The sequence below is a fragment of the Misgurnus anguillicaudatus genome, chromosome 17, assembly GCF_027580225.2.
Source record: "Misgurnus anguillicaudatus chromosome 17, ASM2758022v2, whole genome shotgun sequence".
Taxonomy (NCBI): domain Eukaryota; kingdom Metazoa; phylum Chordata; class Actinopteri; order Cypriniformes; family Cobitidae; genus Misgurnus; species Misgurnus anguillicaudatus.
Window position 1 is genome coordinate 10,858,872 of NC_073353.2, and position 16,018 is coordinate 10,874,889.

Here is a 16,018-nt window from a genome sequence, read left to right on the forward strand (position 1 = left end):
AGCAACTTAATTTTCTTTCCAAAACCATAAACAAGTGTTTACGATGTGATTGTCTTAATATAGTGAATGCAAAACTCTGTCGGTTTACTTGTCTGATATTCCAAATATCATAGAAATGCTTGTCTATTCTGTGTTTGTCTAAAGTATTATTTAATCTTTACTGTTTCTGTATGTTGCAATTTTACACATACATACTGCCCTCCATAAGTATTAGGACAATACAGGCAAAATTCCTGTGTTTGCTGTGGAATCAAGAAATATCTAAACATTAAAAGGTGAAAATGAGACAAAAGCACAGCATATCTGATTTAACATGCACACTATTCCAACTCAATGGAACAACACACTTTGATACTTCTATCTAATGTGAGCATATTAAAACCATTGGCTCAGAAGTGTTCAAGTTTAAAGGGTTAGTTTAACCAAAAATGAAAATTATGTCATTAATGATTCACCCTCATGTCGTTCGAAACCCGGAAGACCTCCGTTCATCTTGGTAACATTTTAAAATGTTTTAGATTTAGTGTGAGAGCTTTCTGACCCTCCATTGAAAATGTACTGTATGCTGTCCATGTCCAGAAAGGTAATTTGTTGAAGCAAAAATAACAAAAATTACGACTTTTTCAGCATTGTCTTCTCTTCCGGGTGACGGGTCTGTTGTGAATCCGTGTTCACCACACTGCCGTGACGCTGCTGACGTACGACGCTGCTGCCGTGTTATCTGGTGCGCCCGAGCTTCGTTTACAGTCTGAGGGAGACACACACTGTATTCAAACTATTCTACATTGTTGGTATTTTGGTATTGCTATATATTTTTAAAATGGTGCATAAGTGTGCATGTCGCGGATGTCCTAATCCCTCAGATTGTAAACGAAGCTCGGGTGGAACAGATACACGTCAGCAGCGTTGTACTGCCTTTCTGGGCATGGACAGTATACCGTACATACATTTTCAACGGAGGGTTAGAAAGCTCTTGGACTAAATCTAAAACATCTTAAACTGTGTTGTGTTCCAAAGATGAATGGAGGTCAAACGGGTTTTAAACGACATGAGCCTTTAATGATATAATTGATATAATATTAATGAGATATGAGCCTTGCATTTTGTGACAACACACATAAGTCAGCATTTAAGGTTGTTCTTTGTTGGTAAAGCATGTAGGGCTATGTGCTGAAACTAGTGATAAGCCAATAAATCGCAGAGAACAATATATCGTCAGTTTTTTTTTATCGGCCAGTAAATTTCTCTTTTACTTACATTTGATATTTGTAATGTAAAGCCAAAGTCTGACAGACAGTAAAATGACCAATCATTATTCACATTTTAACATGACATTATGTTGTGTCACACAAAACAGAGTTCAACACATTTAATCAAACAAAACCGTGAGACGTCAGATCCACATTGCTTATGTCTTGTAAATGTGTTTTAAGTACGTTAAAGGGTATACTCTAAAGGGTTAATGTTTTCTGTTTGTCTCTACTGTAATAACATTTGTGTTTTATCGTCCAATTGGCCATGCATGCGTTCTTAATATTGGTATCGGCATTGGCCATAAAAAAAACATACCGGTGGAGCACTAGTTGAAATATAATCAAATGTGACTGACATTCTGTACTTTTAATATTCATCTTACCATTTTCTGGTAGACTTCCACATAGAATCAATAACAACTCAGCGCGTCAGGTCCCAATCACACTGTTGGGGCTTATTTCTGCCATAACAACCTGTTGCCTATACATTATCTCTTACTTATCTGCTGAAGTAAAATTACTTTAAACATTAAACTACTTTTACATTTAAACCCCACATCTTCGCTAGTATTTACAGCTGCCAGTGTGTAGAATGACGCTGAGAAATGATATTGTTGTTCGCGACGACGCAAGGAATTGTGGGTCATGCATCCTACAAATTCATGTAAGAGAAGATTGCATTCAAAGGTGCATCCAGACTGTCCTACTCACTTTTCTGTAAGACAGCCTTGATGATGTATGCATCCTTCGAATGCGACCTCCAGAGGACATTACTGAAACGAGACACAAGCTGCATCCCAATTCGCCTAGTACTTAAATACTATACCCTAATAGTACTGTTTTTGTTGTTCCGGCGTATCTATTGCACGAGAATCACACTGTGTGTCATTTGTACGCTTTTTGGTGAGAATGGGTTGGTTGAAACTAGTGATAAGCCAATAAATCACAGAGAACGATATATCGTCCGATTTTTTTTTGTTTTTTATTATCGGCCAGTAAATTTCGCTATTACTTAAATTTGATATTTGTAATGTAAAGCAAATGTCTGACAGACAGTAAAATTACAACATGACATTATGTGTTAAACACCGAATTCAACACATTTAATCAAACAAAACCGTGAGATGTCAGATCCAGATTACTTATGTCTTGTAAATGTGTTTTAAGTACTTTAAAGGGTATATTTATAAATGTTATGCATAACAAATGTTTTCTGTTTTTCTCTTATTTACTGTAATAACATTTGTGTTTTATCGTCCAATTGGCCTGCTTTCTTAATAATGGTATTGGCATTGGCCATAAAAAAAAACATACCGGTGGAGCACTAGTTGAAACACAATCAAATGTTAATAAAATGTGACATTCTGTACTTTTGATATTCATCTTACCATTTTCTGGTATCCACAGCAAACAGAGACATGTTTTCTTTACTGTCCTGATACTTATGGAGGATGCTGTATATACTGTATACCCTTACACCAGTAGACTTCCACATAAAATCAATAACAACTCTGCTGCGCGTCAGGTCCCAATCACACTGTTGGGGCTTATTTCTGCGATAACAATCTGTTTCCTATACATTATCTCTTACTTATCTGCTAAAGTAAAATTACTTTAAACATTAAACTACTTTTACATTCAAACACCACATCTTCGCTAGTATTTACAGCTGCCAGTGTGTAGAATGACGTTGAGAAATGATGTTGTTGTTCGCGACGGCGCAAGGAATTGTGGGGTTTTTGCAGCGGCGAAGGATACACCTCATGCATCCTCCAAATTCATGTAAGAGAAGATTGCATTCAAAGGTGCATCCAGACTGTCCTACTTACTTTTCTGTAAGACAGCCTTGATGATGTATGCATCCTTCGAATGCGACCTCCAGAGGACACTACTGAAACGAGACACAAGCTGCATCCCTATACCCTAATAGTACTGTGTTTGTTGTTCTGCTCTCAACAGTATGTACTTTCACATTACAGAGTATGCACACAATGGGACATGCTAACGCGAAACGGAAGTGACGCCGCTGTTGCCTAGACACTATGACTTTTTCTGAGATATGACAGATGTAATACTTTAAGTACATGTGGGAGCCGATACTTCGTTACTTTAACTTAAGAAAAAAGTGTAGTCTAGTGTACTTTAACTTTTACCAGGGTATTTTTAAACATGAGTATCTTTACTTCTACTTGAGGAAAGGATGTGTGTTTACTTTTCCCATCACTGGATAAAACACAGTTTTATTTTTTTAGCATGCTTCCATTGAACTGTCATTTACTTTGCTGTGCTGGTATGGGAATTTATCTGTAAAAAACTGGAACTCTATTTACCAAATTGTGAAATCCCTAGTAAGTTGATTAGGGAGCCATTACTTACCCCTGCTTTACTGTATACCAGGCAGGTACAGCGAATGGGTGTTTCAACTTCAGCAGACAGACATCACCCCCTGTATAATGAGTTTCAGTATCTCCCATCTAATTGACGGTTTAGAGTACCGCACTCACTGCACAACAAAATGATTTAAGAACAGCTTTGCCCCAGTAGTGATTGATTATATAAACAATGTTTAGACATTGTAAAGGGGTTCATTTTAATTTAAGTTTTATTTATTTATTTACTTTATGTTATTATTTTATGATGTTTTTCTTTTTTGTGTTGTTTCCTATTGTCTATTATATGAGGAACTGTGGGAACTTGTTCACTGAAACTATACCTACGGGTACAAAATAACAAAACTTGAACTTTATGATGTCTTTTCTTATTGGCTGATTGTGTTAATACACATCTGACCTGAATGCCCCATACAAGCGCACTGCCACAATATCTGCTTTGATTTTTTTATAATGTCCTGGTATATAGCCATACAATTTAAAAAGTGTGTAATTTCACTTATCACATACACACATTATCTTGAATCCTGTACACAGTAAGTGTCTCCCTTTTATCCCAAAGTTTCTGCCAGATATTATTTATAAAAATATAAAACTGTCATTTTCTTATTTTCTGTTTTTGTTCTTTTAAATGTTTTATTTATAAGAAACAGTCATGTGGGCACCACAGGCACATGCTATTTTTGCTAAAAAACACATATTTTGTGTGTTGTACATCATGATGTCCTTTTAATATTAGTTACCTTTTCACTTTTAAAGGGCATTGAGTTCATCATGGTCAGCCTGGTGTGATGCTTCTATATTGTGACATCATAATGACCACTCTTAAGTCACCGCCTGTGGAACAGCAGCAGTCGTTTATGTGTTCCAGTTGAATTTTGCTCTTGACACTGCTGGATTTCTCATCCAAAAGGTATTTGTCTTTAATTGAATGTTCATTGTAGTTTTGTGGGTTTTAGCTCTGATTTTGATGTGCCTTTTTGTAGAATTTTTGTTTGCAGAAAAAGAAGAAATAGGACAAAAATAATCAATATACAAGTTTGTTATTTAGCTGTTTCTCTAATGAAAGAAGAAATGTAGTGATTTTAACTGTAGTCAACGAATTGTGTCTCTAAATAAGATGCATTTGTATTTGTTATAACTACAGCAAAATCAGTTTCAAACAATTCTCATATTGAGTCACTAGATGGCAGCAGAGACACAATAAACCACTAATTGCTGTTACAGTTTTTCTCAGTCACTTTGGAGCATTTCTCAGATCAGAAATACTTTTTCAAAACACTTGGTTTAAGCTCCACATCATGAAGTCACTACATAACAGCAAGCTCTCATTGTTTTGGACAAATTGCAAATGCTTTGATACAATCATGCAGTTGTTTATGTACAGTTGACCCTTCACAAAGCCCCGCCTCTCTTCTATGTCCGACAAGCTTACAATATCAGCCATGGCACTCTTAACGTCAATTTGTGCACTCCTTGTGGAAATAGTGGCTAATTTCTAGGAAAATTAAAACAAAATTAAGATTGAAAATATTGCTTACAAGTCACAGAAGTTTTGAGATACTTTCCTGTGGTGTGGCTTTGAGGTAAAACACCAGAGAGTCTTCTTGTGCGAATCTGTTTTATTTGGTTAAGTCTTTATTGTTGTACAGTGACAGCTGAGATCAAACAGTATGACATGGCTTTTTAGCTGAGATCATGTTTGTACAGAGTGACAACAAACAAATATCACAAAAGAATATTTAAAATCACATAGTGTTAACTATGTTTAACTCTTCTTTGTGGTTTGAATGTCGGACAGAGTGGCGAATAATGTCGGTGACGCATAATTTTCAGTGTTATGATTGGTCAAGTTGCCTCGCCTGTCATAAATTTAAAGCTCACGTAACACACACTGTTTCTGCATTTTTGATGTTAATCTGGAGTACCTATAGAGTAGTATGACATCCTTTATATCTCCGAAGAGTCTTTAGTTAATCAGATTTATAAAAGAAAGATTAGCTTTACCGAATCTTTCCGATAACGTACGAAAAAATGAAGAAGGAGGAGTTACTACCGCGGGTGGAGTGAGTACGAGTCATGCAACACTATACAACACTTATAACTTATGATTCACTACATGTTCGTGTCATTTATATAATATGCACGCGCATATTTACAACATAAGACAGAAGTCTTACTTACCGCATGCAACTCGTGACTCGGTTGGGAAAACCCACTGCATCAAACACACATGCAAAACTCCGCTGCTACCCCGGATAATAAACTATATTTATTGTTTTCATAAGGTTGGATTTCTTCTCCTTACATCCAAAAACACACTTATTCTTTTGTGCCATTGTTGAGTTTTGAAATTAAACAAAGCTGTCGCGTGATGTGAATGTTTGTAAGTTGTAGCGTCTCCCGCTGACTGACGGGTGGGCGGGGTTTGCCGGGGGAAGTGCCCAGAAGTAATACGTATAGAAAACCCCTGAAACGTCAGTTGGAACTGTAATCAAAAAAAACTTTCCGAAACTTGTATGAACCCTGGCAAAGTGCATTCGGCACAGAAATACTCTGTAACACGTCCAACTGCTTTTTTGACACTTTGCCTACATTTAGCATGAGGAAACAACTTGAATATCAGCTGACGCCACTCAATTGTCTTCTGCCATTTTGAGGACCTGAAGTGGTCGCAAAAGAACTAGAAGCTATGCCTTCAATATGCTGTTAGCATCAAAATCGCTATTTTAACAACACTAGGAAGGCTCAACACAACATGATATTTTGCTCGAAGTATCGCCTGTGTCTCTACACGTGAACTCGAGCATTGAGAACATTGTTTGTGAACACAGAGTTTATTAAAGGGAAGGTTTTGAACAACTGACTTTGGATGATTTGGCGTCCGCTCGCCGCCTTCTTCCCAGTCAAGATGTATTGATCTCCAATTGCGACGTAAGGAGGGAGGAGAGTAAAGATTGATATCTCCTAAAGCATAGTTCCATAAAAATGCACGGATAATTCGTTGTTTTGTCGCAAGTGAAAACAATATTGACCTTCCAGTTGAAAAAGAAGCCTCATATGAGATTCATTCAGTCGCATTCGGAAATCGATTATTTCGTTTGGCAGAGATGACAAGCAGACACCATAACAGCCAAAGTCAGTTGTACAAAACCTTTCTTTTTAGTAAACTCTGTGTACACAAACAATGTTTTCAATGCTTGCGTTCATGTGTAGAGATCCTGGTGATACTTCGAGCAAAGCTTCATGTTGTGTCGTGCCTTCTTATGTTGTAAAATAGTGGTAGTTCGGTAGCAGCGGACAGCGGCTGGAAGAATGCATCAGGGATGGAGTAGGCATCACACCCTAACCAAGATATATTTGTTTAAAGTAGCGTTTATTTTCATGATAGTCTAGATGCGACATGTTGTCTTTCGTAGCCCTTTACTGTATCCGTAAGAATCATAGACAGTAAAAGATAAGAAATCCGTAAATCGTAGCAAGGTGCTTGTCAATAGCCTACTGGTACTCGGTAGGTCCTCAAGATGGCGGCATGACGTAAAAGGTCACATGACTGAAATCCATCTATAACTGTGTTAATAGGGATGCTCATATCAGTTAATTTTCCTGACCGACAACCGTAGCGTCTAAACCGAACATTAACCGTTAACTGATAAGATTTTAATATGAAATTGTCATTCAGTAAAAATACAGTTGACGGTTGTCTGTGAACTAGTAAAAACAAAAGATTTAATTTGAACGTGCAAACAGCAGCGACAGATCAACAACAGAACCAGGATTCATACATTATCAGATATTCACGCAATATATTCAAAAAGCACGCGATCAGTCCAGAGGATTAATATCCAAAAAGGGCAGATTGTCTCCGTTTCATCTACCACAGTGGTCATTTCTAAAGCAGGATGCTTTTCAGAAAGTTTTGTTTTTGCGTCGTCTTTCTCCGTTTGTGCAAAAAGAGAGATGTTTATGGAACAGAGCATGTGAGCGGAGCGGAGTGGTAATATTTCCATCAGAGCGCAGAGAGCGCATTTCCAAAGTTTCCGCTCCGCTCGCTCAATACACAGCACCGCTCGCTCGTCCCAGTATGCCCTTTGGTAATTTGATAGTTCGAGAATCTATAGCAATAAGTTATGGAGTTCAAATATTGTTTTAATGAAGTCGCCAGCCTTATATAGAAATGAAAGAAATGAAACTAAGATGACAGTATAAATGTAGCGTCTTCTGCATCTAGATGCAGTTTTAAAGATGAAAATTACTTTAATCTAACTGCAGAGCCGGCGCCAGACCATAACTAACAGGGGGGCACTTGGCATCCAACGGAGGGGCACGCAATAGCAACAATAACTTGCAAAAACAAGACATTAAAACACAGCAACCACACATTCATACAACTGGTACAGACTGTCAGCTCATTTCCCGTATTAAGGGCAAAAGACCACAAACTATGCGCAAAACTATTGAACTTCGACCGTGGCTTGAGCGCAAGCTGCTCCGCTGCGCTCGCGCTTTGCTCGACGCAACAACAAACCGCCCTCGTGCGGCGCAAGCCATTGAAATGAATGGGTTTCATAGTGCAGTGCACACCGCGTCCTAGCTTTAAAAAAGCCGCTTTACCATAATCACGTCGTAGCCTAATGCTGTTAATGGTCTACAGCCACACTCCCCATTTAAGCTTACGTAATTTAAAACAACGCTAACTTACCTTTAAAATAGCTGAAGACGGCGTGTACGAACATTAAACTTCCTTAAAACTGTGTCCTGTAGATTTGTAAATTCCACCTCGACCTCTATCTCTGAGTTTGAGCCAGTCTGTGTTTGCATGAAGATGAAGCAGGCGGTGCTGGTTCGTTCTAAATGTTCTAATATCCATATTTTACACGATCCATAAAATGCCGCGAAAAAACACGTTGCTAGTATCAAGTCACAAATATGCTAAAGACGTAACACGGGTGAGATGCGGCAATACACCCAATCAGAGAAACTGGTCTATTTTAATTAAAGGGACACAAGGCAGCATTTTTATGTTAATAAATCATCTTCGTAAGTTGGTATATGGTTAAATGACTCATTACATGACGAGTGAAGACTCTCTCGCCCGCCCCTACCGTCTGTAGGAAGAATACTTGCAAGTTCGCTGTATCCGACCCGGTGTCCTTCAGTCTCGTAAAGTCTCAGATATAGAAAGCATTTACTCCCAGACACTAGGGGGAGCTAGTAGAGAAATAATACTCAGACTTGCCTTGTGTCCCTTTAAAGAAAACATATATCAACTATATTTTCCTCATTTGATTACATTACAAGTCATGAAACATTCAATGTTTAATTTATTTTAATTATTCTTGATATATATTAAATTAATAAAAAACTTTGTAGGGGGGTCACAACAACCTGTTTGGGGGGGCACTGCCCGCGAATGCCCCCCCATGACGCCGGCCCTGTCTAACTGATCAACACAAATACAAAGCGCCATAATATAACTGATTGCTTACCAGCATTAAAACCATATATAAAATAAAAACCTGTATAGTTCTCCGCTCCGTGGATGGGGAAGCTTTAGCCAAAAACGCCGGTGCCTTCAGTATTAACTGACTGAACACTTGACTCTTCAATGGACATTTAGATATTAATTTTTTTCATCAACAGCATGCGATGAACATTATAAACATTGATGATAATCTGCCGACTCGACTGATTCAGCACGTCCTCTATTTTACAGAGTCCGCTTAATTAACGGCTTTTCGTTCGGTCCGCGTGAGCTAAACATTTTTGTTCTGTAATTTGCTCTCGCGTAGGCTATATTTCTACATATTTTCGACCAAGTAACACTCGGGATAAAATGTACGTTGTTTTAGGTAGCATTTAAGCTTCTGAAATGTTGACAAATCAGTCTGACTAAAATGATCTATCCAGATGAATTTAGCCAAAATAATGATTTATTCGTTTTCATACTATATTAGATACACGTTAATTTAGCTACTAATATACTATTGAAAATGCTATAAATAAATACTCATGGCCTTCTGTATTGCATTCGTTTTGTACATTTACAGGTTCATAAATACTGTCTAATTTTAATTTCTTTAAGACACAGCTGTGTTCTGTATTTACTGATGCACTGTAAATTTGCACTTTGCACTTGAAATTGTTCTTCAATTTATTTTAGTTTTTTCAAATAATATATTTATATAATAGTATAGTTCGTTGGGGAACGAATTATTATAATATTTCATAATTACTTATAACATTTATTATTACTTAAAATTGTGAATTAGTAAAACGTGGATGTCGTGGAAACAATTTGTTAATTTGAATTATATCCGGAGCACCGTATCAGTTAAACTAGGTCTAATAGCCAACACACAACTGTACATAACTGCGATTTATCAGCTAATACTTTAATTAAATGCAATTATCCAAGAACGTCAGTACAGAAAACAATTAGGCTTACTAAATTTTTTTTTTTATGTCGGAGCGGGATCTGAATGGGAATTGGTTTATTTGCTAGCGTGAGCGGAAAGTTAACGGAGCGCTTGCTTGGGCGGTGAGCGACTGAGTGGAGCGCTTGAACAGTATAGCGGAATATTTAGGGGAGCTTCGCTCACATGTTATGGTCCGTCTCCGTTCAGCTTCCAAACACGCATACAAATGATCAGACCGTCAGGGCAGCAATCATTTGTGTCATTTACAGGACATTCACAAATTAAAGATAGAAAAGTGGTGAAAAGTCTGTCGGCTCATGACAACACGCATGTATTAACAAATATTTTTTTATTTTAACCGATAATGTTAATCGGTCATACATTTTTACCTTCATTTAACGGTTAAACGGTCAATGTGAGCATCCCTATGTGTTAATAAGTCAGAATGCTTGAAATACCATTGAACCCCCCCCCCCCCCCTTTAATAATCTGTGTTGCAATGCCATTGTTTTGCTATTGCATGTTTCTGTGATCAGAACCATGTGATACATAATATAAGACATAAACTTGAGCCCAATTTTTCTGCACACTTGCACAGTGTATTTTTGCATCCTATTGAAAAAGAGATGAAATAAAACTTACCGGGATGTCCAGCAGGAGAAAATTTTAAGTTGAGATTTGACATTTTTTACATTCTATAGTGAAATTTTATAGTTTTGTTATTTTGTATTTGTAATGTTAAATATGTTTTCTTCCATATCGCAATGTGTGTCACTTTTACAGAAAAAGGTGTACATGTGAATTCTATAATGACTGAAATCTCTTGTAAGCAATATTTGTAACTTCATACTGTTGGAATTGATAAAGTGCAGTCATGTTCATTTACAATCAAAACTGTAGCCATAAAGTTCAGATCAGAAAATCCTGACAACTATAATTTTGTACTCTTGTTATATTGACAACATGGCAAACATTTTGATGGTCTTGTTGGCATTTTGATGAGATTTTCTGCATGTTCACAGAGAGATTAACTAGTTTCCTGCATTTACAGGAATGAGATACTGACTGTTGAGGTTTGTTTGACTCTCATTATAAAATGCAGATAAGTACAGGTAAGTGTTGTCCAGGTAAGTGGTCTTGAAAATATGGGCAGTTTTATAGTCGTACAAGTAATTTATGAATGGTAAAAATAAACAACAAGCATTAGTGCAAACACACACCGAAGCCCTTGTGAGACCCATTAATAGTTAAAGTTTATTAGTTTGATTAAAAACTGGTTACAGTTTACAGTTTAGGGTAAATAAAAAACATTCAGCCCTTGAAAGGGAGAGTTACAACAGTGAGTTTAAAGTGCTTGAGCATCACGGGATTCATGTTACCTTCAGATAGTTTCGGAAAATAGCAGGCCACTCAAATACACACAATTAGAGGCAAAGAACTTCAATTTTTGGATCAATAAATGCATTGATAATACATTGACAATATCTATATAACACACTGATATGTTTATGTAGTAGCTTTTTTATGTAGACTCATCAATGGTTTAAAAATAGCAAATATTGGAGGATTAGAGTGGTTAACTAATGGCACCTTGTTACTTTATTTACACCCTCACTAACTTTAAAGCTTTAAAATCTATCACATTGTCTGAGTATGTATAACGTTTGTGCATTTTATAATTAAATAAAAAAAATGTACAGTTTTAATTTAGGTAATTCTCAGCAGAAACACAATGCTTGAAACACCCCAACCCATATATTTTTGCTTATGTACTCTATATTTATATTAGTAGGATGTATTTCATCCTTTATTTCTAATAACACTATAATGATGGATTAATAGAATAGAATTTGCAACTGGTAGGTTGTTTGTGGTTTGTTTATGTGTTGCTATCTTTAGAAGAAGAAAGAAGAAAGAACTTTATTCAATTCAGTTCAATTTCAGATATACAGTTGTGTTCAAAATTATTCAACCCCAACTGAAATTGATTGTTTTGGCCGGTTTGACATTGATTTTGATCATTCAGTCATCCTGCTTACAATTACATCAAAGAGGCATGTGTAGGTCAGACAAATATAACATAACATTTATAATGAAATAACCACAAATGTCTTTTCTGTGCTCACATCATTTTCAGTTTTATTCAACCCCCAAGTGACATTCAATCTTAGTACTTAGTACAACATCCTTTTACAGTTAAAACAGCTTTTAAACGTGAAGCATAGCTTGACACAAGTGTCTTGCAGCGATCTACGGGTATCTTCGCCCATTCATCATGGGCAAAAGCCTCCAGTTCAGTCACATTCTTAGGCTTGCATACTGCAACTGCTTTCTTTAAGTCCCACCAGAGGTTCTCAATCGGATTTAAGTCTGGTGACTGCGATGGCCACTTCAAAATGTTCCAGCCTTTTTTCTGCAACCATGCTCTAGTGGATTTGGAGGTATGCTTGGGATCATTGTCCTGTTGAAAGGTCCAACGTCTCCCAAGCCTCAGGTTTGTGACGGACTGCAACACATTGTCATCCAATATCTCCTGGTACTGAAGAGAATTCATGGTACCTTGCACACGCTGAAGTTTCTCTGTACCTGCAGAAGCAAAACAGCCCCAAAGCATGATTGACCCCCCACCATGCTTCACAGTAGGCAAGGTGTTCTTTTCTTCATAGGCCTTGTTTTTCCTCCTCCAAACATAGCGTTGATCCATGGGCCCAAACAGTTCAAATTTTCCACAGAACACTATCCCAAAACTTCTGTGGTTTGTCCACATGACTTTTGGCATACTGCAGTCGACTCTTCTTATTCTTTGGAGACAGCAAGGGGGTGCGCCTGGGAGTTCTGGCATGGAGGCCTTCAGTACGCAGGGTGCGCCGTATTGTCTGAGCAGAAACTTCAGTACCCACATCTGACAAATCTTTTCTCAGTTCCTCAGCAGTCACACGGGGACTTTTTTCCACTCTAAGCTTCAGATAGCGCACAGCAGTCGCAGTTAGCATCTTTTTTCTGCCACGACCAGGAAGCGTTTCAACAGTGCCCTTTGCCTTGAATTTGCGAATGATGCTTCCTATGGTGTCTCTTGGTATGTTTAACATCTTTGCAATCTTCTTATAGCCATTGCCCTTCCTGTGAAGATTAATCACCTCTTCTCTTGTCTTCCTGGACCATTCTTTTCACTTCACCATGTTTGTAACCACACCAGTAAATGTTTAGAAGGAGTTGAGTATCACAGTCATTTTAAAGCTGCCTAATTGGTGCTTATTAGGCTTTATTGCTGTTCCCTGACATCCATAGGTGTTTTCAATACCTGATTGAAAACACTTCAATGAACCTCTGTTCTTCAGAGTGGTAGTTCTTTAAGGGGTTGAATAATTGTGTCAATGAAGAATTCACAAAAGAAACATTTACTACTATATTACAAAACCAATTGATGTCATTTTAGTTGCATATGGTTCTTTAAGAAGTCATTGTAGGATTTCATTCTGAATACAATTACAAATGTACACTAAATTCCCTAAAACCCTTAACAGCATTGGGGGTTGAATAATTTTGAACTGTAGATAGAGGAATGTCAGATACAATCAGAAATAGATAGAGGAATGTCAGATACAATCAGATATAGATAGAGGAATGTCAGATACAATCAGATATAGATAGAGGAAAGTCAGATACAATCAGATATAGATAGAGGAATGTCAGATACAATCAGATATAGATAGAGGAAAGTCACATACAATCAGGTATAGATAGAGGAATGTCAGATACAATCAGATATAGATAGTGGAATGTCAGATACAATCAGATATAGATAGAGGAATGTCAGATACAATCAGATATAGATAGAGGAAAGTCAGATACAATCAGATATAGATAGAGGAATGTCAGATACAATCAGATATAGATAGAGGAAAGTCACATACAATCAGGTATAGATAGAGGAATGTCAGATACAATCAGATATAGATAGTGGAATGTCAGATACAATCAGATATAGATAGAGGGGTGTCAGATACAATCAGATATAGATAGAGGAATGTCAGATACAGTCAGATATCGATAGAGGGATGTCAGATACAATCAGATATAAATAGAGGGATGTCAGATACAATCAGATATAAATAGAGGGATGTCAGATACAATCAGATATAGATAGAGGAATGTCATTTGTTGAAGAGAATAATCCTGTTTCTTAATTATCTGTTCTGTTGTCAGACATAAACGAGTAGACTATAAAGTAGTGAGTAAACACAATCCAGTAACACCTTGTGTTTAATCCAACCAGCTATTCCTTTAACTCTGCTGAAATCCTGATATATAAAGTCGATTTATAATTGTCTGACAAAAACATACATTTACATTGAAACCTTACTGCTGTTGCTTTTCTCATCATGTCTTGTTGTGTTATGAGCTTTTTTTATTTCAAATGTGAGTTTTATTGTATGTCGCATACAGGGCTTGACAATAACTTTTTTGCTCACCAGCCAAACTGGCTAGTTGTTTTCCAAAGTTACTACCCACTTAGCATTTTCACTGGCCACAATTTTGTTGCTGGTAAAATAAATTTTATATGATTAAACTTGACTTTGGCATCCTAAAATGACTTTAATTTGAGTAATTGTACTCGTTTTAGCTAGATTAGATGCAGATTGACTTTCAAATGCAGACTGACCACCCAAGTTAATGTCATATATAATCAGATATAGATAGAGGAATGTCATATACAATCAGGTATAGATAGAGGAATCACATACAATCAGATATAGATAGAGGAATGTCAGATACAATAAAGTATAGATAGAGGAATGTCAGATACAGCTAGATATAGATAGAGGAATGTCATTTACAATCAGATAGAGGAATGTCAGATACAATCAGATATAGATAGAGGAATGTCAGATACAGCTAGATATAGATAGAGGAATGTCAGATACAATCAGATATAGATAGAGGAATGTCAGATACAATCAAATATAGGTAGAGGAATGTCAGATACAATCAGATATAGAAAGAGGAATGTCAGATACTGTCTGATATAGATAGAGGGATGTCAGATAAAATCAGATATAGATAGAGGGCTGTCAGATACAATCAGATATAGATAGAGGGATGTCAGATACAATCAGATATAGAGGGATGTCAGATACAATCAGATATAGATAGAGGAATGCCATATACAATCAGATATAGATAGATGAGTGTCAGATACAACCAGATATAAATAGATGAGTGTCAGATACAACCAGATATAAATAGATGAGTGTCAGATATAATCAGATGTAGATAGAGGGATGTCAGATACATTCAGATATAGATAGAGGGATGTCAGATACAGTCAGGTATAGATGAAGGAATGTCAGATAAAATCAGATATAGATAGAGGGATGTCAGATACAGTCAGATATAGATAGAGGGATGTCGGATACAATCAGATATAGATAGAGGGATGTCAGATACAATCAGATATAGATAGAGGGATGTCAGATACAATCAGATATAGAGGGATGTCAGATACAATCAGATATAGATAGAGGAATACCAGATACAATCAGATAAAGATAGAGGGATGTCAGATACAATCAGATGTAGAGGGATGTCAGATACAATCAGATATAGATAGAGGAATACCAGATACAGTCAGATATAGATAGAGGGATGTCAGATACAATCAGATGTAGATAGAGGGATGTCAGATACAATCAGATATAAATAGAGGGATGTCAGATACAGTCAGATATAGATAGAGGGATGTCAGATACAATCAGATATAGATAGAGGAATACTAGATACAATCAGATAAAGATAGAGGGATGTCAGATACAATCAGATATAAATAGAGGGATGTCAGATACAGTCAGATATAGATAGAGGGATGTCAGATACAATCAGATATAGATAGAGGGATGTCAGATACAATCAGATATAGATAGAGGGATGTCAGATACAATCAGATATAGATAGAGGG